This window comes from Rhinichthys klamathensis, unplaced genomic scaffold (assembly GCF_029890125.1).
Source record: "Rhinichthys klamathensis goyatoka isolate OS25496 unplaced genomic scaffold, OSU_Roscu_1.1 h1tg000223l_1, whole genome shotgun sequence".
Taxonomy (NCBI): domain Eukaryota; kingdom Metazoa; phylum Chordata; class Actinopteri; order Cypriniformes; family Leuciscidae; genus Rhinichthys; species Rhinichthys klamathensis.
In genome coordinates this window covers 4,833,257-4,859,857 of record NW_026606747.1, presented here as the reverse complement: position 1 = coordinate 4,859,857, position 26,601 = coordinate 4,833,257, and the positions used below count along the sequence as shown (strand labels likewise).

Below are 26,601 nucleotides of genomic sequence, written 5' to 3'. Positions count from 1 at the left end.
CAGATGTAAAATTCTCGGCAGGAAAGACAATCTGGACCTCTCGGTTGCAAATAAAGGTTGTTAGTTTTTGGGTCCCACCTGAGTCACGAATGGTGTCCCTTTGCATAGACGTCTTTGCCAGACTGACATTTGCTTAAACCTGGGGTTTTTCAACTTTTTCAGGAGCCGACGCAGCACATTTTTCTTGTTTTCCTTATTGGGCACACCCAAGTCAGATCATCGAGTACGTTACTAATCAGTCAATTATTTGATTCACCTGTTTTAAATGAGAGAGAGATAATAAAAACATATACAGGTCCTTCTAAAAAAATTTGCATATTGTGATAAAGTTCATTATTTTCCATAATGTAATGATAAAAATTAAACTTTCATATACTTTAGATTCATTGCACACCAACTGAAATATTTCAGGTCTTTTATTGTTTTAATACGGATGATTTTGGCATACAGCTCATGAAAACCCAAAATTCCTGTCTCAAAAAATTAGCATATCATTAAAAGGGTCTCTAAACAAGCTATTAACCTAATCATCTGATTCAATTAATTAACTCTAAACACCTGCAAAAGATTCCTGAGGCTTTTAAAAACTCCCAGCCTGTTCCATTACTCAAAACCGCAAACGTGGGTAAGACTGCCGACCTGACTGCTGTCCAGAAGGCCATCATTGACACCCTCAAGCAAGAGGGTAAGACAGAAAGAAATTTCTGAACAAATAGGCTGTTCCCAGAGTGCTGTATCAAGGCACCTCAGTGGGAAGTCTGTGGGAAGGAAAAAGTGTGGCAAAAAACGCTGCACAACGAGAAGAGGTGACCGGACCCTGAGGAAGATTGTGGAGAAGGACCGATTCCAGACCTTGGGGGACCTGCGGAAGCAGTGGACTGAGTCTGGAGTAGAAACATCCAGAGCCACCGTGCACAGGCGTGTGCAGGAAATGGGCTACAGGTGCCGCATTCCCCAGGTCAAGCCACTTTTGAACCAGAAACAGCGGCAGAAGCACCTGACCTGGGCTACAGAGAAGCAGCACTGGACTGTTGCTCAGTTTTGCATGTCATTCGGAAATCAAGGTGCCAGAGTCTGGAGGAAGACTGGGGAGAAGGAAATGCCAAAATGCCTGAAGTCCAGTGTCAAGTACCCACAGTCAGTGATGGTCTGGGGTGCCATGTCAGCTGCTGGTGTTGGTGCACTGTGTTTTATCAAGGGCAGGGTCAATGCAGCTAGCTATCAGGAGATTGTGGCGCACTTCATGCTTCCATCTGCTGAAAAGCTTTATGGAGATGAAGATTTCATTTTTCAGCACGACCTGGCACCTGCTCACAGTGCCAAAACCACTGGTAAATGGTTTACTGACCATGGTATTACTGTGCTCAATTGGCCTGCCAACTTTCCTGACCTGAACCCCATAGAGAATCTGTGGGATATTGTGAAGAGAAAGTTGAGAGACGCAAGACCCAACACTCTGGATGAGCTTAAGGCCGCTATCGAAGCATCCTGGGCCTCCATAACACCTCAGCAGTGCCACAGGCTGATTGCCTCCATGCCACGCCGCATTGAAGCAGTCATTTCTGCAAAAGGATTCCCGACCAAGTATTGACTATTGAGTGCATAACTGAACATAATTATTTGAAGGTTGACTTTTTTTATTTATTGAAAACACTTCTTTTATTGGGCGGATGAAATACGCACATTTTTTGAGACAGGAATTTGGGGTTTTCATGAGCTGTATGCCAAAATCATCAGTATTAAAACAATAAAAGACCTGAAATATTTCAGTTGGTGTGCTATGAATCTAAAATATATGAAAGTTTAATTTTTATCATTACATTATGGAAAATAATGAACTTTATCACAATATGCTAATTTTTTTAGAAGGACCTGTATGTGGTGCAGATGCGCTTCAAGAATGGTTTGCAAGCCCCTGGCTTAGGGCCGAAATCTGCTACTACCTACTGATAAAGTCAAGCCTATGGATATTTGTACAAACAAAGTCTTTACATATATGAAAAATAATACATGGATATCTTTCTGGATTTTGCCCGTTCATATCAGAAGAAAGCTCAGTAAAACATTTTAGGCATGAGTGTCGAGAGTGTAGAGCCAAAATGAAATGAGTTCAGACATTCCCTTGAGGCCTGAAAGGCCATCATGTTTTGGAAACAATCCTCTTACCTCTAAGGGACCGCTTTCATAATGTAATCAGCTGTTTTCCTCATGTGCTACCTCTTTTAGACTTGTTTTACCGACAAATTTCACTGCACTTTTGTAACTGGCGCTGTGGCTTAGCTGGTCAAAGTGCCTGTCTCGTAAACAGGAGATCCTGGGTTCAAATCCCAGCAGTGCCTATGCCACAGGATATGGGAGTGCTTAAACTTTTCACATATGAAAGTCTTTGCATGCCGAACAGTGTGTACCTGCACAAAATTGGAAAAACGAAGAAGCGCTGCGCATGCAATACTTCCTTGAAGTGGGTCATTTTATGGCTCTGTGGTGCAATTGATGGAGCTTTCGACTTCTAGGATGCGAATGGAGAAATTCTCTGGTTGTGGTTTTGAGTCCCACCTGAAGTGTGAATGGCCTCTTTTGCTCTGATGTCTCTGTGAGTCAGACATATGTTTAAAACTGAGGTCCACAAACTACTTCAGAAGCCTACCCCTCACATTCTGCTCATCTCCCTTTATTGCACACAGCCAAGTCGGATCACAGAGTACTCTACTAATTAGCTCAATTCACCGTTTTGAAATAAGGAGCATAACGAAAATGTATAGCGTCTGGGAGGTTTCGAGAATGGTTTGAAAACCACTGGCTTAGGCCAAAATCTGCTACTTCCTTTTGTTGAGATCAAGCCTCTGGATGTGTGTTCAAAACAGTCTTTACAAATATGAATATTTAATTCATGAAATTATTATTATTATTTTTTTTACTCTTTATTCCAACACATCGCAGAAGGATTTGCAAGCGGCGCTGTGGCTTAGTTGGTCAAAGCGCCTGTCTTGTAAACAGGAGATCCTGGGTTCGAATCCCAGCAGTGCCTATGCTGCGTGATGTGGGCACCGCTCACCTACCCTTTTTACATACGTAAATCTTTGGATGCTGAACAGTGTGTATCTGCACAAAAAGTGGAAATCTAAGAAGTGATATCGTGAATGGAGGTATTCAAAGTTTGTGGGTTCGAGTCCCACCAGAGTCGTGCATACCCTCTTTTGCTCAGATGTCTTTGTGTTGGACAAGCATACGCTTAAACCCTTGGATCCACAAACAACTTCTGAAGCATCCCCTTCACGCTCTGCTTATTTTGCTTATTGCACACACCCAACTCAGATCATAGAGTACTCTACTAATTAGCTTAAGTCACCTATTTAAATAAGGGAGATAACAAGAATGGGTTGAAATCCAATGGCTCAGGCCAAAATCTGCAACTACCTATTGTTGGCCACCTACCTAGCAAAAGAAAAAAAAACATGCTTTCCATTTCTCCTAGCTGAAACAGCGTTTAGATGTATCGTAACTGAGAGTTTCGATCCAAAATGAAATGGTTTGAGATATTCCCATGTCCCTGAATAGAAGCATGCAGAGGGTTTTGGAAATAACCCTCTAACTTCAAAGGGACCTATTCATGATGTAATCAGCTATTCTCCTGACATGCTACCTCTTTTAGACTTTGTATACAAAAGCATCGAATCAGGGACAGTACCTGGCGCTGTGGCTTAGTTGGTCAAAGCGCCTGTCTAGTAAACAGGAGATCCTGGGTTCGAATCCCAGCAGTGCCTAATCTGTGGCTTCTAAGAGTAGTCGTTCAACCTTTTCAGATGTAAAATTCTCGGCAGGAAAGACAATCTGGACCTCTCGGTTGCAAATAAAGGTTGTTAGTTTTTGGGTCCCACCTGAGTCACGAATGGTGTCCCTTTGCATAGACGTCTTTGCCAGACTGACATTTGCTTAAACCTGGGGTTTTTCAACTTTTTCAGGAGCCGACGCAGCACATTTTTCTTGTTTTCCTTATTGGGCACACCCAAGTCAGATCATCGAGTACGTTACTAATCAGTCAATTATTTGATTCACCTGTTTTAAATGAGAGAGAGATAATAAAAACATATACAGGTCCTTCTAAAAAAATTTGCATATTGTGATAAAGTTCATTATTTTCCATAATGTAATGATAAAAATTAAACTTTCATATACTTTAGATTCATTGCACACCAACTGAAATATTTCAGGTCTTTTATTGTTTTAATACGGATGATTTTGGCATACAGCTCATGAAAACCCAAAATTCCTGTCTCAAAAAATTAGCATATCATTAAAAGGGTCTCTAAACAAGCTATTAACCTAATCATCTGATTCAACTAATTAACTCTAAACACCTGCAAAAGATTCCTGAGGCTTTTAAAAACTCCCAGCCTGTTCCATTACTCAAAACCGCAAACATGGGTAAGACTGCCGACCTGACTGCTGTCCAGAAGGCCATCATTGACACCCTCAAGCAAGAGGGCAAGACAGAAAGAAATTTCTGAACAAATAGGCTGTTCCCAGAGTGCTGTATCAAGGCACCTCAGTGGGAAGTCTGTGGGAAGGAAAAAGTGTGGCAAAAAACGCTGCACAACGAGAAGAGGTGACCGGACCCTGAGGAAGATTGTGGAGAAGGACCGATTCCAGACCTTGGGGGACCTGCGGAAGCAGTGGACTGAGTCTGGAGTAGAAACATCCAGAGCCACCGTGCACAGGCGTGTGCAGGAAATGGGCTACAGGTGCCGCATTCCCCAGGTCAAGCCACTTTTGAACCAGAAACAGCGGCAGAAGCACCTGACCTGGGCTACAGAGAAGCAGCACTGGACTGTTGCTCAGTTTTGCATGTCATTCGGAAATCAAGGTGCCAGAGTCTGGAGGAAGACTGGGGAGAAGGAAATGCCAAAATGCCTGAAGTCCAGTGTCAAGTACCCACAGTCAGTGATGGTCTGGGGTGCCATGTCAGCTGCTGGTGTTGGTGCACTGTGTTTTATCAAGGGCAGGGTCAATGCAGCTAGCTATCAGGAGATTGTGGCGCACTTCATGCTTCCATCTGCTGAAAAGCTTTATGGAGATGAAGATTTCATTTTTCAGCACGACCTGGCACCTGCTCACAGTGCCAAAACCACTGGTAAATGGTTTACTGACCATGGTATTACTGTGCTCAATTGGCCTGCCAACTTTCCTGACCTGAACCCCATAGAGAATCTGTGGGATATTGTGAAGAGAAAGTTGAGAGACGCAAGACCCAACACTCTGGATGAGCTTAAGGCCGCTATCGAAGCATCCTGGGCCTCCATAACACCTCAGCAGTGCCACAGGCTGATTGCCTCCATGCCACGCCGCATTGAAGCAGTCATTTCTGCAAAAGGATTCCCGACCAAGTATTGACTATTGAGTGCATAACTGAACATAATTATTTGAAGGTTGACTTTTTTTTTTTTTTGAAAACACTTCTTTTATTGGTCGGATGAAATACGCACATTTTTTGAGACAGGAATTTGGGGTTTTCATGAGCTGTATGCCAAAATCATCAGTATTAAAACAATAAAAGACCTGAAATATTTCAGTTGGTGTGCTATGAATCTAAAATATATGAAAGTTTAATTTTTATCATTACATTATGGAAAATAATGAACTTTATCACAATATGCAAATTTTTTTAGAAGGACCTGTATGTGGTGCAGATGCGCTTCAAGAATGGTTTGCAAGCCCCTGGCTTAGGGCCGAAATCTGCTACTACCTACTGATAAAGTCAAGCCTATGGATATTTGTACAAACAAAGTCTTTACATATATGAAAAATAATACATGGATATCTTTCTGGATTTTGCCCGTTCATATCAGAAGAAAGCTCAGGAAACATTTTAGGCATGAGTGTCGAGAGTGTAGAGCCAAAATGAAATGAGTTCAGACATTCCCTTGAGGCCTGAAAGGCCATCATGTTTTGGAAACAATCCTCTTACCTCTAAGGGACCGCTTTCATAATGTAATCAGCTGTTTTCCTCATGTGCTACCTCTTTTAGACTTGTTTTACCGACAAATTTCACTGCACTTTTGTAACTGGCGCTGTGGCTTAGCTGGTCAAAGTGCCTGTCTCGTAAACAGGAGATCCTGGGTTCAAATCCCAGCAGTGCCTATGCCACAGGATATGGGAGTGCTTAAACTTTTCACATATGAAAGTCTTTGCATGCCGAACAGTGTGTACCTGCACAAAATTGGAAAAACGAAGAAGCGCTGCGCATGCAATACTTCCTTGAAGTGGGTCATTTTATGGCTCTGTGGTGCAATTGATGGAGCTTTCGACTTCTAGGATGCTAATGGAGAAATTCTCTGGTTGTGGTTTTGAGTCCCACCTGAAGTGTGAATGGCCTCTTTTGCTCTGATGTCTCTGTGAGTCAGACATATGTTTAAAACTGAGGTCCACAAACTACTTCAGAAGCCTACCCCTCACATTCTGCTCATCTCCCTTTATTGCACACAGCCAAGTCGGATCACAGAGTACTCTACTAATTAGCTCAATTCACCGTTTTGAAATAAGGAGCATAACGAAAATGTATAGCGTCTGGGAGGTTTCGAGAATGGTTTGAAAACCACTGGCTTAGGTCAAAATCTGCTACTTCCTTTTGTTGAGATCAAGCCTCTGGATGTGTGTTCAAAACAGTCTTTACAAATATGAATATTTAATTCATGAAATTATTATTATTATTTTTTTTACTTTTTATTCCAACACATCGCAGAAGGATTAGCAAGCGGCGCTGTGGCTTAGTTGGTCAAAGCGCCTGTCTTGTAAACAGGAGATCCTGGGTTCGAATCCCAGCAGTGCCTATGCCGCGTTATGTGGGCACCGCTCACCTACCCTTTTTACATACGTAAATCTTTGGATGCTGAACAGTGTGTATCTGCACAAAAAGTGGAAATCTAAGAAGTGATATCGTGAATGGAGGTATTCAAAGTTTGTGGGTTCGAGTCCCACCAGAGTCGTGCATACCCTCTTTTGCTCAGATGTCTTTGTGTTGGACAAGCATACGCTTAAACCCTTGGATCCACAAACAACTTCTGAAGCATCCCCTTCACGCTCTGCTTATTTTGCTTATTGCACACACCCAACTCAGATCATAGAGTACTCTACTAATTAGCTTAAGTCACCTATTTAAATAAGGGAGATAACAAGAATGGGTTGAAATCCAATGGCTCAGGCCAAAATCTGCAACTACCTATTGTTGGCCACCTACCTAGCAAAAGAAAAAAAAACATGCTTTCCATTTCTCCTAGCTGAAACAGCGTTTAGATGTATCGTAACTGAGAGTTTCGATCCAAAATGAAATGGTTTGAGATATTCCCATGTCCCTGAATAGAAGCATGCAGAGGGTTTTGGAAATAACCCTCTAACTTCAAAGGGACCTATTCATGATGTAATCAGCTATTCTCCTGACATGCTACCTCTTTTAGACTTTGTATACAAAAGCATCGAATCAGGGACAGTACCTGGCGCTGTGGCTTAGTTGGTCAAAGCGCCTGTCTAGTAAACAGGAGATCCTGGGTTCGAATCCCAGCAGTGCCTAATCTGTGGCTTCTAAGAGTAGTCGTTCAACCTTTTCAGATGTAAAATTCTCGGCAGGAAAGACAATCTGGACCTCTCGGTTGCAAATAAAGGTTGTTAGTTTTTGGGTCCCACCTGAGTCACGAATGGTGTCCCTTTGCATAGACGTCTTTGCCAGACTGACATTTGCTTAAACCTGGGGTTTTTCAACTTTTTCAGGAGCCGACGCAGCACATTTTTCTTGTTTTCCTTATTGGGCACACCCAAGTCAGATCATCGAGTACGTTACTAATCAGTCAATTATTTGATTCACCTGTTTTAAATGAGAGAGAGATAATAAAAACATATACAGGTCCTTCTAAAAAAATTTGCATATTGTGATAAAGTTCATTATTTTCCATAATGTAATGATAAAAATTAAACTTTCATATACTTTAGATTCATTGCACACCAACTGAAATATTTCAGGTCTTTTATTGTTTTAATACGGATGATTTTGGCATACAGCTCATGAAAACCCAAAATTCCTGTCTCAAAAAATTAGCATATCATTAAAAGGGTCTCTAAACAAGCTATTAACCTAATCATCTGATTCAACTAATTAACTCTAAACACCTGCAAAAGATTCCTGAGGCTTTTAAAAACTCCCAGCCTGTTCCATTACTCAAAACCGCAAACATGGGTAAGACTGCCGACCTGACTGCTGTCCAGAAGGCCATCTTTGACACCCTCAAGCAAGAGGGCAAGACAGAAAGAAATTTCTGAACAAATAGGCTGTTCCCAGAGTGCTGTATCAAGGCACCTCAGTGGGAAGTCTGTGGGAAGGAAAAAGTGTGGCAAAAAACGCTGCACAACGAGAAGAGGTGACCGGACCCTGAGGAAGATTGTGGAGAAGGACCGATTCCAGACCTTGGGGGACCTGCGGAAGCAGTGGACTGAGTCTGGAGTAGAAACATCCAGAGCCACCGTGCACAGGCGTGTGCAGGAAATGGGCTACAGGTGCCGCATTCCCCAGGTCAAGCCACTTTTGAACCAGAAACAGCGGCAGAAGCACCTGACCTGGGCTACAGAGAAGCAGCACTGGACTGTTGCTCAGTTTTGCATGTCATTCGGAAATCAAGGTGCCAGAGTCTGGAGGAAGACTGGGGAGAAGGAAATGCCAAAATGCCTGAAGTCCAGTGTCAAGTACCCACAGTCAGTGATGGTCTGGGGTGCCATGTCAGCTGCTGGTGTTGGTGCACTGTGTTTTATCAAGGGCAGGGTCAATGCAGCTAGCTATCAGGAGATTGTGGCGCACTTCATGCTTCCATCTGCTGAAAAGCTTTATGGAGATGAAGATTTCATTTTTCAGCACGACCTGGCACCTGCTCACAGTGCCAAAACCACTGGTAAATGGTTTACTGACCATGGTATTACTGTGCTCAATTGGCCTGCCAACTTTCCTGACCTGAACCCCATAGAGAATCTGTGGGATATTGTGAAGAGAAAGTTGAGAGACGCAAGACCCAACACTCTGGATGAGCTTAAGGCCGCTATCGAAGCATCCTGGGCCTCCATAACACCTCAGCAGTGCCACAGGCTGATTGCCTCCATGCCACGCCGCATTGAAGCAGTCATTTCTGCAAAAGGATTCCCGACCAAGTATTGACTATTGAGTGCATAACTGAACATAATTATTTGAAGGTTGACTTTTTTTTTTTTTTTAAAACACTTCTTTTATTGGTCGGATGAAATACGCACATTTTTTGAGACAGGAATTTGGGGTTTTCATGAGCTGTATGCCAAAATCATCAGTATTAAAACAATAAAAGACCTGAAATATTTCAGTTGGTGTGCTATGAATCTAAAATATATGAAAGTTTAATTTTTATCATTACATTATGGAAAATAATGAACTTTATCACAATATGCTAATTTTTTTAGAAGGACCTGTATGTGGTGCAGATGCGCTTCAAGAATGGTTTGCAAGCCCCTGGCTTAGGGCCGAAATCTGCTACTACCTACTGATAAAGTCAAGCCTATGGATATTTGTACAAACAAAGTCTTTACATATATGAAAAATAATACATGGATATCTTTCTGGATTTTGCCCGTTCATATCAGAAGAAAGCTCAGGAAACATTTTAGGCATGAGTGTCGAGAGTGTAGAGCCAAAATGAAATGAGTTCAGACATTCCCTTGAGGCCTGAAAGGCCATCATGTTTTGGAAACAATCCTCTTACCTCTAAGGGACCGCTTTCATAATGTAATCAGCTGTTTTCCTCATGTGCTACCTCTTTTAGACTTGTTTTACCGACAAATTTCACTGCACTTTTGTAACTGGCGCTGTGGCTTAGCTGGTCAAAGTGCCTGTCTCGTAAACAGGAGATCCTGGGTTCAAATCCCAGCAGTGCCTATGCCACAGGATATGGGAGTGCTTAAACTTTTCACATATGAAAGTCTTTGCATGCCGAACAGTGTGTACCTGCACAAAATTGGAAAAACGAAGAAGCGCTGCGCATGCAATACTTCCTTGAAGTGGGTCATTTTATGGCTCTGTGGTGCAATTGATGGAGCTTTCGACTTCTAGGATGCTAATGGAGAAATTCTCTGGTTGTGGTTTTGAGTCCCACCTGAAGTGTGAATGGCCTCTTTTGCTCTGATGTCTCTGTGAGTCAGACATATGTTTAAAACTGAGGTCCACAAACTACTTCAGAAGCCTACCCCTCACATTCTGCTCATCTCCCTTTATTGCACACAGCCAAGTCGGATCACAGAGTACTCTACTAATTAGCTCAATTCACCGTTTTGAAATAAGGAGCATAACGAAAATGTATAGCGTCTGGGAGGTTTCGAGAATGGTTTGAAAACCACTGGCTTAGGTCAAAATCTGCTACTTCCTTTTGTTGAGATCAAGCCTCTGGATGTGTGTTCAAAACAGTCTTTACAAATATGAATATTTAATTCATGAAATTATTATTATTATTTTTTTTACTTTTTATTCCAACACATCGCAGAAGGATTAGCAAGCGGCGCTGTGGCTTAGTTGGTCAAAGCGCCTGTCTTGTAAACAGGAGATCCTGGGTTCGAATCCCAGCAGTGCCTATGCCGCGTGATGTGGGCACCGCTCACCTACCCTTTTTACATACGTAAATCTTTGGATGCTGAACAGTGTGTATCTGCACAAAAAGTGGAAATCTAAGAAGTGATATCGTGAATGGAGGTATTCAAAGTTTGTGGGTTCGAGTCCCACCAGAGTCGTGCATACCCTCTTTTGCTCAGATGTCTTTGTGTTGGACAAGGATACGCTTAAACCCTTGGATCCACAAACAACTTCTGAAGCATCCCCTTCACGCTCTGCTTATTTTGCTTATTGCACACACCCAACTCAGATCATAGAGTACTCTACTAATTAGCTTAAGTCACCTATTTAAATAAGGGAGATAACAAGAATGGGTTGAAATCCAATGGCTCAGGCCAAAATCTGCAACTACCTATTGTTGGCCACCTACCTAGCAAAAGAAAAAAAAACATGCTTTCCATTTCTCCTAGCTGAAACAGCGTTTAGATGTATCGTAACTGAGAGTTTCGATCCAAAATGAAATGGTTTGAGATATTCCCATGTCCCTGAATAGAAGCATGCAGAGGGTTTTGGAAATAACCCTCTAACTTCAAAGGGACCTATTCATGATGTAATCAGCTATTCTCCTGACATGCTACCTCTTTTAGACTTTGTATACAAAAGCATCGAATCAGGGACAGTACCTGGCGCTGTGGCTTAGTTGGTCAAAGCGCCTGTCTAGTAAACAGGAGATCCTGGGTTCGAATCCCAGCAGTGCCTAATCTGTGGCTTCTAAGAGTAGTCGTTCAACCTTTTCAGATGTAAAATTCTCGGCAGGAAAGACAATCTGGACCTCTCGGTTGCAAATAAAGGTTGTTAGTTTTTGGGTCCCACCTGAGTCACGAATGGTGTCCCTTTGCATAGACGTCTTTGCCAGACTGACATTTGCTTAAACCTGGGGTTTTTCAACTTTTTCAGGAGCCGACGCAGCACATTTTTCTTGTTTTCCTTATTGGGCACACCCAAGTCAGATCATCGAGTACGTTACTAATCAGTCAATTATTTGATTCACCTGTTTTAAATGAGAGAGAGATAATAAAAACATATACAGGTCCTTCTAAAAAAATTTGCATATTGTGATAAAGTTCATTATTTTCCATAATGTAATGATAAAAATTAAACTTTCATATACTTTAGATTCATTGCACACCAACTGAAATATTTCAGGTCTTTTATTGTTTTAATACGGATGATTTTGGCATACAGCTCATGAAAACCCAAAATTCCTGTCTCAAAAAATTAGCATATCATTAAAAGGGTCTCTAAACAAGCTATTAACCTAATCATCTGATTCAACTAATTAACTCTAAACACCTGCAAAAGATTCCTGAGGCTTTTAAAAACTCCCAGCCTGTTCCATTACTCAAAACCGCAAACATGGGTAAGACTGCCGACCTGACTGCTGTCCAGAAGGCCATCTTTGACACCCTCAAGCAAGAGGGCAAGACAGAAAGAAATTTCTGAACAAATAGGCTGTTCCCAGAGTGCTGTATCAAGGCACCTCAGTGGGAAGTCTGTGGGAAGGAAAAAGTGTGGCAAAAAACGCTGCACAACGAGAAGAGGTGACCGGACCCTGAGGAAGATTGTGGAGAAGGACCGATTCCAGACCTTGGGGGACCTGCGGAAGCAGTGGACTGAGTCTGGAGTAGAAACATCCAGAGCCACCGTGCACAGGCGTGTGCAGGAAATGGGCTACAGGTGCCGCATTCCCCAGGTCAAGCCACTTTTGAACCAGAAACAGCGGCAGAAGCACCTGACCTGGGCTACAGAGAAGCAGCACTGGACTGTTGCTCAGTTTTGCATGTCATTCGGAAATCAAGGTGCCAGAGTCTGGAGGAAGACTGGGGAGAAGGAAATGCCAAAATGCCTGAAGTCCAGTGTCAAGTACCCACAGTCAGTGATGGTCTGGGGTGCCATGTCAGCTGCTGGTGTTGGTGCACTGTGTTTTATCAAGGGCAGGGTCAATGCAGCTAGCTATCAGGAGATTGTGGCGCACTTCATGCTTCCATCTGCTGAAAAGCTTTATGGAGATGAAGATTTCATTTTTCAGCACGACCTGGCACCTGCTCACAGTGCCAAAACCACTGGTAAATGGTTTACTGACCATGGTATTACTGTGCTCAATTGGCCTGCCAACTTTCCTGACCTGAACCCCATAGAGAATCTGTGGGATATTGTGAAGAGAAAGTTGAGAGACGCAAGACCCAACACTCTGGATGAGCTTAAGGCCGCTATCGAAGCATCCTGGGCCTCCATAACACCTCAGCAGTGCCACAGGCTGATTGCCTCCATGCCACGCCGCATTGAAGCAGTCATTTCTGCAAAAGGATTCCCGACCAAGTATTGACTATTGAGTGCATAACTGAACATAATTATTTGAAGGTCGACTTTTTTTTTTTATTGAAAACACTTCTTTTATTGGTCGGATGAAATACGCACATTTTTTGAGACAGGAATTTGGGGTTTTCATGAGCTGTATGCCAAAATCATCAGTATTAAAACAATAAAAGACCTGAAATATTTCAGTTGGTGTGCTATGAATCTAAAATATATGAAAGTTTAATTTTTATCATTACATTATGGAAAATAATGAACTTTATCACAATATGCTAATTTTTTTAGAAGGACCTGTATGTGGTGCAGATGCGCTTCAAGAATGGTTTGCAAGCCCCTGGCTTAGGGCCGAAATCTGCTACTACCTACTGATAAAGTCAAGCCTATGGATATTTGTACAAACAAAGTCTTTACATATATGAAAAATAATACATGGATATCTTTCTGGATTTTGCCCGTTCATATCAGAAGAAAGCTCAGGAAACATTTTAGGCATGAGTGTCGAGAGTGTAGAGCCAAAATGAAATGAGTTCAGACATTCCCTTGAGGCCTGAAAGGCCATCATGTTTTGGAAACAATCCTCTTACCTCTAAGGGACCGCTTTCATAATGTAATCAGCTGTTTTCCTCATGTGCTACCTCTTTTAGACTTGTTTTACCGACAAATTTCACTGCACTTTTGTAACTGGCGCTGTGGCTTAGCTGGTCAAAGTGCCTGTCTCGTAAACAGGAGATCCTGGGTTCAAATCCCAGCAGTGCCTATGCCACAGGATATGGGAGTGCTTAAACTTTTCACATATGAAAGTCTTTGCATGCCGAACAGTGTGTACCTGCACAAAATTGGAAAAACGAAGAAGCGCTGCGCATGCAATACTTCCTTGAAGTGGGTCATTTTATGGCTCTGTGGTGCAATTGATGGAGCTTTCGACTTCTAGGATGCTAATGGAGAAATTCTCTGGTTGTGGTTTTGAGTCCCACCTGAAGTGTGAATGGCCTCTTTTGCTCTGATGTCTCTGTGAGTCAGACATATGTTTAAAACTGAGGTCCACAAACTACTTCAGAAGCCTACCCCTCACATTCTGCTCATCTCCCTTTATTGCACACAGCCAAGTCGGATCACAGAGTACTCTACTAATTAGCTCAATTCACCGTTTTGAAATAAGGAGCATAACGAAAATGTATAGCGTCTGGGAGGTTTCGAGAATGGTTTGAAAACCACTGGCTTAGGTCAAAATCTGCTACTTCCTTTTGTTGAGATCAAGCCTCTGGATGTGTGTTCAAAACAGTCTTTACAAATATGAATATTTAATTCATGAAATTATTATTATTATTTTTTTTACTTTTTATTCCAACACATCGCAGAAGGATTAGCAAGCGGCGCTGTGGCTTAGTTGGTCAAAGCGCCTGTCTTGTAAACAGGAGATCCTGGGTTCGAATCCCAGCAGTGCCTATGCCGCGTGATGTGGGCACCGCTCACCTACCCTTTTTACATACGTAAATCTTTGGATGCTGAACAGTGTGTATCTGCACAAAAAGTGGAAATCTAAGAAGTGATATCGTGAATGGAGGTATTCAAAGTTTGTGGGTTCGAGTCCCACCAGAGTCGTGCATACCCTCTTTTGCTCAGATGTCTTTGTGTTGGACAAGCATACGCTTAAACCCTTGGATCCACAAACAACTTCTGAAGCATCCCCTTCACGCTCTGCTTATTTTGCTTATTGCACACACCCAACTCAGATCATAGAGTACTCTACTAATTAGCTTAAGTCACCTATTTAAATAAGGGAGATAACAAGAATGGGTTGAAATCCAATGGCTCAGGCCAAAATCTGCAACTACCTATTGTTGGCCACCTACCTAGCAAAAGAAAAAAAAACATGCTTTCCATTTCTCCTAGCTGAAACAGCGTTTAGATGTATCGTAACTGAGAGTTTCGATCCAAAATGAAATGGTTTGAGATATTCCCATGTCCCTGAATAGAAGCATGCAGAGGGTTTTGGAAATAACCCTCTAACTTCAAAGGGACCTATTCATGATGTAATCAGCTATTCTCCTGACATGCTACCTCTTTTAGACTTTGTATACAAAAGCATCGAATCAGGGACAGTACCTGGCGCTGTGGCTTAGTTGGTCAAAGCGCCTGTCTAGTAAACAGGAGATCCTGGGTTCGAATCCCAGCAGTGCCTAATCTGTGGCTTCTAAGAGTAGTCGTTCAACCTTTTCAGATGTAAAATTCTCGGCAGGAAAGACAATCTGGACCTCTCGGTTGCAAATAAAGGTTGTTAGTTTTTGGGTCCCACCTGAGTCACGAATGGTGTCCCTTTGCATAGACGTCTTTGCCAGACTGACATTTGCTTAAACCTGGGGTTTTTCAACTTTTTCAGGAGCCGACGCAGCACATTTTTCTTGTTTTCCTTATTGGGCACACCCAAGTCAGATCATCGAGTACGTTACTAATCAGTCAATTATTTGATTCACCTGTTTTAAATGAGAGAGAGATAATAAAAACATATACAGGTCCTTCTAAAAAAATTTGCATATTGTGATAAAGTTCATTATTTTCCATAATGTAATGATAAAAATTAAACTTTCATATACTTTAGATTCATTGCACACCAACTGAAATATTTCAGGTCTTTTATTGTTTTAATACGGATGATTTTGGCATACAGCTCATGAAAACCCAAAATTCCTGTCTCAAAAAATTAGCATATCATTAAAAGGGTCTCTAAACAAGCTATTAACCTAATCATCTGATTCAACTAATTAACTCTAAACACCTGCAAAAGATTCCTGAGGCTTTTAAAAACTCCCAGCCTGTTCCATTACTCAAAACCGCAAACATGGGTAAGACTGCCGACCTGACTGCTGTCCAGAAGGCCATCATTGACACCCTCAAGCAAGAGGGCAAGACAGAAAGAAATTTCTGAACAAATAGGCTGTTCCCAGAGTGCTGTATCAAGGCACCTCAGTGGGAAGTCTGTGGGAAGGAAAAAGTGTGGCAAAAAACGCTGCACAACGAGAAGAGGTGACCGGACCCTGAGGAAGATTGTGGAGAAGGACCGATTCCAGACCTTGGGGGACCTGCGGAAGCAGTGGACTGAGTCTGGAGTAGAAACATCCAGAGCCACCGTGCACAGGCGTGTGCAGGAAATGGGCTACAGGTGCCGCATTCCCCAGGTCAAGCCACTTTTGAACCAGAAACAGCGGCAGAAGCACCTGACCTGGGCTACAGAGAAGCAGCACTGGACTGTTGCTCAGTTTTGCATGTCATTCGGAAATCAAGGTGCCAGAGTCTGGAGGAAGACTGGGGAGAAGGAAATGCCAAAATGCCTGAAGTCCAGTGTCAAGTACCCACAGTCAGTGATGGTCTGGGGTGCCATGTCAGCTGCTGGTGTTGGTGCACTGTGTTTTATCAAGGGCAGGGTCAATGCAGCTAGCTATCAGGAGATTGTGGCGCACTTCATGCTTCCATCTGCTGAAAAGCTTTATGGAGATGAAGATTTCATTTTTCAGCACGACCTGGCACCTGCTCACAGTGCCAAAACCACTGGTAAATGGTTTACTGACCATGGTATTACTGTGCTCAATTGGCCTGCCAACTTTCCTGACCTGAACCCCATAGAGAATCTGTGGGATATTGTGAAGAGAAAGTTGAGAGACGCAAGACCCAACACTCTGGATGAGCTTAAGGCCGCTATCGAAGCATCCTGGGCCTCCATAACACCTCAGCAGTGCCACAGGCTGATTGCCTCCATGCCACGCCGCATTGAAGCAGTCATTTCTGCAAAAGGATTCCCGACCAAGTATTGACTATTGAGTGCATAACTGAACATAATTATTTGAAGGTCGACTTTTTTTTTTTATTGAAAACACTTCTTTTATTGGTCGGATGAAATACGCACATTTTTTGAGACAGGAATTTGGGGTTTTCATGAGCTGTATGCCAAAATCATCAGTATTAAAACAATAAAAGACCTGAAATATGTCAGTTGGTGTGCTATGAATCTAAAATATATGAAAGTTTAATTTTTATCATTACATTATGGAAAATAATGAACTTTATCACAATATGCTAATTTTTTTAGAAGGACCTGTATGTGGTGCAGATGCGCTTCAAGAATGGTTTGCAAGCCCCTGGCTTAGGGCCGAAATCTGCTACTACCTACTGATAAAGTCAAGCCTATGGATATTTGTACAAACAAAGTCTTTACATATATGAAAAATAATACATGGATATCTTTCTGGATTTTGCCCGTTCATATCAGAAGAAAGCTCAGTAAAACATTTTAGGCATGAGTGTCGAGGGTGTAGAGCCAAAATGAAATGAGTTCAGACATTCCCTTGAGGCCTGAAAGGCCATCATGTTTTGGAAACAATCCTCTTACCTCTAAGGGACCGCTTTCATAATGTAATCAGCTGTTTTCCTCATGTGCTACCTCTTTTAGACTTGTTTTACCGACAAATTTCACTGCACTTTTGTAACTGGCGCTGTGGCTTAGCTGGTCAAAGTGCCTGTCTCGTAAACAGGAGATCCTGGGTTCAAATCCCAGCAGTGCCTATGCCACAGGATATGGGAGTGCTTAAACTTTTCACATATGAAAGTCTTTGCATGCCGAACAGTGTGTACCTGCACAAAATTGGAAAAACGAAGAAGCGCTGCGCATGCAATACTTCCTTGAAGTGGGTCATTTTATGGCTCTGTGGTGCAATTGATGGAGCTTTCGACTTCTAGGATGCTAATGGAGAAATTCTCTGGTTGTGGTTTTGAGTCCCACCTGAAGTGTGAATGGCCTCTTTTGCTCTGATGTCTCTGTGAGTCAGACATATGTTTAAAACTGAGGTCCACAAACTACTTCAGAAGCCTACCCCTCACATTCTGCTCATCTCCCTTTATTGCACACAGCCAAGTCGGATCACAGAGTACTCTACTAATTAGCTCAATTCACCGTTTTGAAATAAGGAGCATAACGAAAATGTATAGCGTCTGGGAGGTTTCGAGAATGGTTTGAAAACCACTGGCTTAGGTCAAAATCTGCTACTTCCTTTTGTTGAGATCAAGCCTCTGGATGTGTGTTCAAAACAGTCTTTACAAATATGAATATTTAATTCATGAAATTATTATTATTATTTTTTTTACTTTTTATTCCAACACATCGCAGAAGGATTGGCAAGCGGCGCTGTGGCTTAGTTGGTCAAAGCGCCTGTCTTGTAAACAGGAGATCCTGGGTTCGAATCCCAGCAGTGCCTATGCCGCGTGATGTGGGCACCGCTCACCTACCCTTTTTACATACGTAAATCTTTGGATGCTGAACAGTGTGTATCTGCACAAAAAGTGGAAATCTAAGAAGTGATATCGTGAATGGAGGTATTCAAAGTTTGTGGGTTCGAGTCCCACCAGAGTCGTGCATACCCTCTTTTGCTCAGATGTCTTTGTGTTGGACAAGCATACGCTTAAACCCTTGGATCCACAAAGAACTTCTGAAGCATCCCCTTCACGCTCTGCTTATTTTGCTTATTGCACACACCCAACTCAGATCATAGAGTACTCTACTAATTAGCTTAAGTCACCTATTTAAATAAGGGAGATAACAAGAATGGGTTGAAATCCAATGGCTCAGGCCAAAATCTGCAACTACCTATTGTTGGCCACCTACCTAGCAAAAGAAAAAAAAACATGCTTTCCATTTCTCCTAGCTGAAACAGCGTTTAGATGTATCGTAACTGAGAGTTTCGATCCAAAATGAAATGGTTTGAGATATTCCCATGTCCCTGAATAGAAGCATGCAGAGGGTTTTGGAAATAACCCTCTAACTTCAAAGGGACCTATTCATGATGTAATCAGCTATTCTCCTGACATGCTACCTCTTTTAGACTTTGTATACAAAAGCATCGAATCAGGGACAGTACCTGGCGCTGTGGCTTAGTTGGTCAAAGCGCCTGTCTAGTAAACAGGAGATCCTGGGTTCGAATCCCAGCAGTGCCTAATCTGTGGCTTCTAAGAGTAGTCGTTCAACCTTTTCAGATGTAAAATTCTCGGCAGGAAAGACAATCTGGACCTCTCGGTTGCAAATAAAGGTTGTTAGTTTTTGGGTCCCACCTGAGTCACGAATGGTGTCCCTTTGCATAGACGTCTTTGCCAGACTGACATTTGCTTAAACCTGGGGTTTTTCAACTTTTTCAGGAGCCGACGCAGCACATTTTTCTTGTTTTCCTTATTGGGCACACCCAAGTCAGATCATCGAGTACGTTACTAATCAGTCAATTATTTGATTCACCTGTTTTAAATGAGAGAGAGATAATAAAAACATATACAGGTCCTTCTAAAAAAATTTGCATATTGTGATAAAGTTCATTATTTTCCATAATGTAATGATAAAAATTAAACTTTCATATACTTTAGATTCATTGCACACCAACTGAAATATTTCAGGTCTTTTATTGTTTTAATACGGATGATTTTGGCATACAGCTCATGAAAACCCAAAATTCCTGTCTCAAAAAATTAGCATATCATTAAAAGGGTCTCTAAACAAGCTATTAACCTAATCATCTGATTCAACTAATTAACTCTAAACACCTGCAAAAGATTCCTGAGGCTTTTAAAAACTCCCAGCCTGTTCCATTACTCAAAACCGCAAACATGGGTAAGACTGCCGACCTGACTGCTGTCCAGAAGGCCATCTTTGACACCCTCAAGCAAGAGGGCAAGACAGAAAGAAATTTCTGAACAAATAGGCTGTTCCCAGAGTGCTGTATCAAGGCACCTCAGTGGGAAGTCTGTGGGAAGGAAAAAGTGTGGCAAAAAACGCTGCACAACGAGAAGAGGTGACCGGACCCTGAGGAAGATTGTGGAGAAGGACCGATTCCAGACCTTGGGGGACCTGCGGAAGCAGTGGACTGAGTCTGGAGTAGAAACATCCAGAGCCACCGTGCACAGGCGTGTGCAGGAAATGGGCTACAGGTGCCGCATTCCCCAGGTCAAGCCACTTTTGAACCAGAAACAGCGGCAGAAGCACCTGACCTGGGCTACAGAGAAGCAGCACTGGACTGTTGCTCAGTTTTGCATGTCATTCGGAAATCAAGGTGCCAGAGTCTGGAGGAAGACTGGGGAGAAGGAAATGCCAAAATGCCTGAAGTCCAGTGTCAAGTACCCACAGTCAGTGATGGTCTGGGGTGCCATGTCAGCTGCTGGTGTTGGTGCACTGTGTTTTATCAAGGGCAGGGTCAATGCAGCTAGCTATCAGGAGATTGTGGCGCACTTCATGCTTCCATCTGCTGAAAAGCTTTATGGAGATGAAGATTTCATTTTTCAGCACGACCTGGCACCTGCTCACAGTGCCAAAACCACTGGTAAATGGTTTACTGACCATGGTATTACTGTGCTCAATTGGCCTGCCAACTTTCCTGACCTGAACCCCATAGAGAATCTGTGGGATATTGTGAAGAGAAAGTTGAGAGACGCAAGACCCAACACTCTGGATGAGCTTAAGGCCGCTATCGAAGCATCCTGGGCCTCCATAACACCTCAGCAGTGCCACAGGCTGATTGCCTCCATGCCACGCCGCATTGAAGCAGTCATTTCTGCAAAAGGATTCCCGACCAAGTATTGACTATTGAGTGCATAACTGAACATAATTATTTGAAGGTCGACTTTTTTTTTTTATTGAAAACACTTCTTTTATTGGTCGGATGAAATACGCACATTTTTTGAGACAGGAATTTGGGGTTTTCATGAGCTGTATGCCAAAATCATCAGTATTAAAACAATAAAAGACCTGAAATATGTCAGTTGGTGTGCTATGAATCTAAAATATATGAAAGTTTAATTTTTATCATTACATTATGGAAAATAATGAACTTTATCACAATATGCTAATTTTTTTAGAAGGACCTGTATGTGGTGCAGATGCGCTTCAAGAATGGTTTGCAAGCCCCTGGCTTAGGGCCGAAATCTGCTACTACCTACTGATAAAGTCAAGCCTATGGATATTTGTACAAACAAAGTCTTTACATATATGAAAAATAATACATGGATATCTTTCTGGATTTTGCCCGTTCATATCAGAAGAAAGCTCAGTAAAACATTTTAGGCATGAGTGTCGAGGGTGTAGAGCCAAAATGAAATGAGTTCAGACATTCCCTTGAGGCCTGAAAGGCCATCATGTTTTGGAAACAATCCTCTTACCTCTAAGGGACCGCTTTCATAATGTAATCAGCTGTTTTCCTCATGTGCTACCTCTTTTAGACTTGTTTTACCGACAAATTTCACTGCACTTTTGTAACTGGCGCTGTGGCTTAGCTGGTCAAAGTGCCTGTCTCGTAAACAGGAGATCCTGGGTTCAAATCCCAGCAGTGCCTATGCCACAGGATATGGGAGTGCTTAAACTTTTCACATATGAAAGTCTTTGCATGCCGAACAGTGTGTACCTGCACAAAATTGGAAAAACGAAGAAGCGCTGCGCATGCAATACTTCCTTGAAGTGGGTCATTTTATGGCTCTGTGGTGCAATTGATGGAGCTTTCGACTTCTAGGATGCGAATGGAGAAATTCTCTGGTTGTGGTTTTGAGTCCCACCTGAAGTGTGAATGGCCTCTTTTGCTCTGATGTCTCTGTGAGTCAGACATATGTTTAAAACTGAGGTCCACAAACTACTTCAGAAGCCTACCCCTCACATTCTGCTCATCTCCCTTTATTGGACACAGCCAAGTCGGATCACAGAGTACTCTACTAATTAGCTCAATTCACCGTTTTGAAATAAGGAGCATAACGAAAATGTATAGCGTCTGGGAGGTTTCGAGAATGGTTTGAAAACCACTGGCTTAGGTCAAAATCTGCTACTTCCTTTTGTTGAGATCAAGCCTCTGGATGTGTGTTCAAAACAGTCTTTACAAATATGAATATTTAATTCATGAAATTATTATTATTATTTTTTTTACTTTTTATTCCAACACATCGCAGAAGGATTGGCAAGCGGCGCTGTGGCTTAGTTGGTCAAAGCGCCTGTCTTGTAAACAGGAGATCCTGGGTTCGAATCCCAGCAGTGCCTATGCCGCGTGATGTGGGCACCGCTCACCTACCCTTTTTACATACGTAAATCTTTGGATGCTGAACAGTGTGTATCTGCACAAAAAGTGGAAATCTAAGAAGTGATATCGTGAATGGAGGTATTCAAAGTTTGTGGGTTCGAGTCCCACCAGAGTCGTGCATACCCTCTTTTGCTCAGATGTCTTTGTGTTGGACAAGCATACGCTTAAACCCTTGGATCCACAAACAACTTCTGAAGCATCCCCTTCACGCTCTGCTTATTTTGCTTATTGCACACACCCAACTCAGATCATAGAGTACTCTACTAATTAGCTTAAGTCACCTATTTAAATAAGGGAGATAACAAGAATGGGTTGAAATCCAATGGCTCAGGCCAAAATCTGCAACTACCTATTGTTGGCCACCTACCTAGCAAAAGAAAAAAAAACATGCTTTCCATTTCTCCTAGCTGAAACAGCGTTTAGATGTATCGTAACTGAGAGTTTCGATCCAAAATGAAATGGTTTGAGATATTCCCATGTCCCTGAATAGAAGCATGCAGAGGGTTTTGGAAATAACCCTCTAACTTCAAAGGGACCTATTCATGATGTAATCAGCTATTCTCCTGACATGCTACCTCTTTTAGACTTTGTATACAAAAGCATCGAATCAGGGACAGTACCTGGCGCTGTGGCTTAGTTGGTCAAAGCGCCTGTCTAGTAAACAGGAGATCCTGGGTTCGAATCCCAGCAGTGCCTAATCTGTGGCTTCTAAGAGTAGTCGTTCAACCTTTTCAGATGTAAAATTCTCGGCAGGAAAGACAATCTGGACCTCTCGGTTGCAAATAAAGGTTGTTAGTTTTTGGGTCCCACCTGAGTCACGAATGGTGTCCCTTTGCATAGACGTCTTTGCCAGACTGACATTTGCTTAAACCTGGGGTTTTTCAACTTTTTCAGGAGCCGACGCAGCACATTTTTCTTGTTTTCCTTATTGGGCACACCCAAGTCAGATCATCGAGTACGTTACTAATCAGTCAATTATTTGATTCACCTGTTTTAAATGAGAGAGAGATAATAAAAACATATACAGGTCCTTCTAAAAAAATTTGCATATTGTGATAAAGTTCATTATTTTCCATAATGTAATGATAAAAATTAAACTTTCATATACTTTAGATTCATTGCACACCAACTGAAATATTTCAGGTCTTTTATTGTTTTAATACGGATGATTTTGGCATACAGCTCATGAAAACCCAAAATTCCTGTCTCAAAAAATTAGCATATCATTAAAAGGGTCTCTAAACAAGCTATTAACCTAATCATCTGATTCAACTAATTAACTCTAAACACCTGCAAAAGATTCCTGAGGCTTTTAAAAACTCCCAGCCTGTTCCATTACTCAAAACCGCAAACGTGGGTAAGACTGCCGACCTGACTGCTGTCCAGAAGGCCATCATTGACACCCTCAAGCAAGAGGGTAAGACAGAAAGAAATTTCTGAACAAATAGGCTGTTCCCAGAGTGCTGTATCAAGGCACCTCAGTGGGAAGTCTGTGGGAAGGAAAAAGTGTGGCAAAAAACGCTGCACAACGAGAAGAGGTGACCGGACCCTGAGGAAGATTGTGGAGAAGGACCGATTCCAGACCTTGGGGGACCTGCGGAAGCAGTGGACTGAGTCTGGAGTAGAAACATCCAGAGCCACCGTGCACAGGCGTGTGCAGGAAATGGGCTACAGGTGCCGCATTCCCCAGGTCAAGCCACTTTTGAACCAGAAACAGCGGCAGAAGCACCTGACCTGGGCTACAGAGAAGCAGCACTGGACTGTTGCTCAGTTTTGCATGTCATTCGGAAATCAAGGTGCCAGAGTCTGGAGGAAGACTGGGGAGAAGGAAATGCCAAAATGCCTGAAGTCCAGTGTCAAGTACCCACAGTCAGTGATGGTCTGGGGTGCCATGTCAGCTGCTGGTGTTGGTGCACTGTGTTTTATCAAGGGCAGGGTCAATGCAGCTAGCTATCAGGAGATTGTGGCGCACTTCATGCTTCCATCTGCTGAAAAGCTTTATGGAGATGAAGATTTCATTTTTCAGCACGACCTGGCACCTGCTCACAGTGCCAAAACCACTGGTAAATGGTTTACTGACCATGGTATTACTGTGCTCAATTGGCCTGCCAACTTTCCTGACCTGAACCCCATAGAGAATCTGTGGGATATTGTGAAGAGAAAGTTGAGAGACGCAAGACCCAACACTCTGGATGAGCTTAAGGCCGCTATCGAAGCATCCTGGGCCTCCATAACACCTCAGCAGTGCCACAGGCTGATTGCCTCCATGCCACGCCGCATTGAAGCAGTCATTTCTGCAAAAGGATTCCCGACCAAGTATTGACTATTGAGTGCATAACTGAACATAATTATTTGAAGGTCGACTTTTTTTTTTTATTGAAAACACTTCTTTTATTGGTCGGATGAAATACGCACATTTTTTGAGACAGGAATTTGGGGTTTTCATGAGCTGTATGCCAAAATCATCAGTATTAAAACAATAAAAGACCTGAAATATTTCAGTTGGTGTGCTATGAATCTAAAATATATGAAAGTTGAATTTTTATCATTACATTATGGAAAATAATGAACTTTATCACAATATGCTAATTTTTTTAGAAGGACCTGTATGTGGTGCAGATGCGCTTCAAGAATGGTTTGCAAGCCCCTGGCTTAGGGCCGAAATCTGCTACTACCTACTGATAAAGTCAAGCCTATGGATATTTGTACAAACAAAGTCTTTACATATATGAAAAATAATACATGGATATCTTTCTGGATTTTGCCCGTTCATATCAGAAGAAAGCTCAGTAAAACATTTTAGGCATGAGTGTCGAGGGTGTAGAGCCAAAATGAAATGAGTTCAGACATTCCCTTGAGGCCTGAAAGGCCATCATGTTTTGGAAACAATCCTCTTACCTCTAAGGGACCGCTTTCATAATGTAATCAGCTGTTTTCCTCATGTGCTACCTCTTTTAGACTTGTTTTACCGACAAATTTCACTGCACTTTTGTAACTGGCGCTGTGGCTTAGCTGGTCAAAGTGCCTGTCTCGTAAACAGGAGATCCTGGGTTCAAATCCCAGCAGTGCCTATGCCACAGGATATGGGAGTGCTTAAACTTTTCACATATGAAAGTCTTTGCATGCCGAACAGTGTGTACCTGCACAAAATTGGAAAAACGAAGAAGCGCTGCGCATGCAATACTTCCTTGAAGTGGGTCATTTTATGGCTCTGTGGTGCAATTGATGGAGCTTTCGACTTCTAGGATGCGAATGGAGAAATTCTCTGGTTGTGGTTTTGAGTCCCACCTGAAGTGTGAATGGCCTCTTTTGCTCTGATGTCTCTGTGAGTCAGACATATGTTTAAAACTGAGGTCCACAAACTACTTCAGAAGCCTACCCCTCACATTCTGCTCATCTCCCTTTATTGCACACAGCCAAGTCGGATCACAGAGTACTCTACTAATTAGCTCAATTCACCGTTTTAAAATAAGGAGCATAACAAAAAATGTATAGCGTCTGGGAGGTTTTGAGAATGGTTTGAAAACCACTGGCTTAGGCCAAAATCTGCTACTTCCTTTTGTTGAGATCAAGCCTCTGGATGTGTGTTCAAAACAGTCTTTACAAATATGAATATTTAATTCATGAAATTATTATTATTATTTATTTTACTTTTTATTCCAACACATCGCAGAAGGATTGGCAAGCGGCGCTGTGGCTTAGTTGGTCAAAGCGCCTGTCTTGTAAACAGGAGATCCTGGGTTCGAATCCCAGCAGTGCCTATGCCGCGTGATGTGGGCACCGCTCACCTACCCTTTTTACATACGTAAATCTTTGGATGCTGAACAGTGTGTATCTGCACAAAAAGTGGAAATCTAAGAAGTGATATCGTGAATGGAGGTATTCAAAGTTTGTGGGTTCGAGTCCCACCAGAGTCGTGCATACCCTCTTTTGCTCAGATGTCTTTGTGTTGGACAAGCATACGCTTAAACCCTTGGATCCACAAACAACTTCTGAAGCATCCCCTTCACGCTCTGCTTATTTTGCTTATTGCACACACCCAACTCAGATCATAGAGTACTCTACTAATTAGCTTAAGTCACCTATTTAAATAAGGGAGATATCAAGAATGGGTTGAAATCCAATGGCTCAGGCCAAAATCTGCAACTACCTATTGTTGGCCACCTACCTAGCAAAAGAAAAAAAAACATGCTTTCCATTTCTCCTAGCTGAAACAGCGTTTAGATGTATCGTAACTGAGAGTTTCGATCCAAAATGAAATGGTTTGAGATATTCCCATGTCCCTGAATAGAAGCATGCAGAGGGTTTTGGAAATAACCCTCTAACTTCAAAGGGACCTATTCATGATGTAATCAGCTATTCTCCTGACATGCTACCTCTTTTAGACTTTGTATACAAAAGCATCGAATCAGGGACAGTACCTGGCGCTGTGGCTTAGTTGGTCAAAGCGCCTGTCTAGTAAACAGGAGATCCTGGGTTCAAATCCCAGCAGTGCCTAATCTGTGGCTTCTAAGAGTAGTCGTTCAACCTTTTCAG

At 42.4% G+C, this 26,601-nt stretch overlaps 21 non-coding genes across 21 annotated transcripts; all 21 read left to right on the top strand.

The window, feature by feature from the left end:
• The first annotated feature begins 2,265 nt into the window (after window positions 1-2,265).
• Window positions 2,266-2,339, top strand: trnat-cgu (transfer RNA threonine (anticodon CGU)). Its single transcript has one exon. It is a non-coding gene; the product is annotated as a tRNA-Thr (tRNA).
• A 615-nt stretch (window positions 2,340-2,954) lies between these two features.
• On the top strand, window positions 2,955-3,028 carry trnat-ugu (transfer RNA threonine (anticodon UGU)). The gene has a single exon. It is a non-coding gene; the product is annotated as a tRNA-Thr (tRNA).
• Window positions 3,029-3,690: 662 nt separating this feature from the next.
• Window positions 3,691-3,764, top strand: trnat-agu (transfer RNA threonine (anticodon AGU)). The gene has a single exon. It is a non-coding gene; the product is annotated as a tRNA-Thr (tRNA).
• Window positions 3,765-6,064: 2,300 nt separating this feature from the next.
• On the top strand, window positions 6,065-6,138 carry trnat-cgu (transfer RNA threonine (anticodon CGU)). The gene has a single exon. It is a non-coding gene; the product is annotated as a tRNA-Thr (tRNA).
• A 615-nt stretch (window positions 6,139-6,753) lies between these two features.
• On the top strand, window positions 6,754-6,827 carry trnat-ugu (transfer RNA threonine (anticodon UGU)). The gene has a single exon. It is a non-coding gene; the product is annotated as a tRNA-Thr (tRNA).
• A 662-nt stretch (window positions 6,828-7,489) lies between these two features.
• trnat-agu (transfer RNA threonine (anticodon AGU)) lies at window positions 7,490-7,563 on the top strand. Its single transcript has one exon. It is a non-coding gene; the product is annotated as a tRNA-Thr (tRNA).
• A 2,300-nt stretch (window positions 7,564-9,863) lies between these two features.
• trnat-cgu (transfer RNA threonine (anticodon CGU)) lies at window positions 9,864-9,937 on the top strand. Its single transcript has one exon. It is a non-coding gene; the product is annotated as a tRNA-Thr (tRNA).
• Window positions 9,938-10,552: 615 nt separating this feature from the next.
• On the top strand, window positions 10,553-10,626 carry trnat-ugu (transfer RNA threonine (anticodon UGU)). The gene has a single exon. It is a non-coding gene; the product is annotated as a tRNA-Thr (tRNA).
• A 662-nt stretch (window positions 10,627-11,288) lies between these two features.
• trnat-agu (transfer RNA threonine (anticodon AGU)) lies at window positions 11,289-11,362 on the top strand. The gene has a single exon. It is a non-coding gene; the product is annotated as a tRNA-Thr (tRNA).
• A 2,300-nt stretch (window positions 11,363-13,662) lies between these two features.
• Window positions 13,663-13,736, top strand: trnat-cgu (transfer RNA threonine (anticodon CGU)). Its single transcript has one exon. It is a non-coding gene; the product is annotated as a tRNA-Thr (tRNA).
• Window positions 13,737-14,351: 615 nt separating this feature from the next.
• trnat-ugu (transfer RNA threonine (anticodon UGU)) lies at window positions 14,352-14,425 on the top strand. Its single transcript has one exon. It is a non-coding gene; the product is annotated as a tRNA-Thr (tRNA).
• Window positions 14,426-15,087: 662 nt separating this feature from the next.
• trnat-agu (transfer RNA threonine (anticodon AGU)) lies at window positions 15,088-15,161 on the top strand. Its single transcript has one exon. It is a non-coding gene; the product is annotated as a tRNA-Thr (tRNA).
• Window positions 15,162-17,462: 2,301 nt separating this feature from the next.
• trnat-cgu (transfer RNA threonine (anticodon CGU)) lies at window positions 17,463-17,536 on the top strand. The gene has a single exon. It is a non-coding gene; the product is annotated as a tRNA-Thr (tRNA).
• Window positions 17,537-18,151: 615 nt separating this feature from the next.
• On the top strand, window positions 18,152-18,225 carry trnat-ugu (transfer RNA threonine (anticodon UGU)). The gene has a single exon. It is a non-coding gene; the product is annotated as a tRNA-Thr (tRNA).
• A 662-nt stretch (window positions 18,226-18,887) lies between these two features.
• trnat-agu (transfer RNA threonine (anticodon AGU)) lies at window positions 18,888-18,961 on the top strand. The gene has a single exon. It is a non-coding gene; the product is annotated as a tRNA-Thr (tRNA).
• A 2,301-nt stretch (window positions 18,962-21,262) lies between these two features.
• trnat-cgu (transfer RNA threonine (anticodon CGU)) lies at window positions 21,263-21,336 on the top strand. Its single transcript has one exon. It is a non-coding gene; the product is annotated as a tRNA-Thr (tRNA).
• Window positions 21,337-21,951: 615 nt separating this feature from the next.
• trnat-ugu (transfer RNA threonine (anticodon UGU)) lies at window positions 21,952-22,025 on the top strand. The gene has a single exon. It is a non-coding gene; the product is annotated as a tRNA-Thr (tRNA).
• A 662-nt stretch (window positions 22,026-22,687) lies between these two features.
• On the top strand, window positions 22,688-22,761 carry trnat-agu (transfer RNA threonine (anticodon AGU)). Its single transcript has one exon. It is a non-coding gene; the product is annotated as a tRNA-Thr (tRNA).
• Window positions 22,762-25,062: 2,301 nt separating this feature from the next.
• On the top strand, window positions 25,063-25,136 carry trnat-cgu (transfer RNA threonine (anticodon CGU)). The gene has a single exon. It is a non-coding gene; the product is annotated as a tRNA-Thr (tRNA).
• A 616-nt stretch (window positions 25,137-25,752) lies between these two features.
• Window positions 25,753-25,826, top strand: trnat-ugu (transfer RNA threonine (anticodon UGU)). Its single transcript has one exon. It is a non-coding gene; the product is annotated as a tRNA-Thr (tRNA).
• A 662-nt stretch (window positions 25,827-26,488) lies between these two features.
• On the top strand, window positions 26,489-26,562 carry trnat-agu (transfer RNA threonine (anticodon AGU)). Its single transcript has one exon. It is a non-coding gene; the product is annotated as a tRNA-Thr (tRNA).
• Window positions 26,563-26,601: the final 39 nt, after the last annotated feature.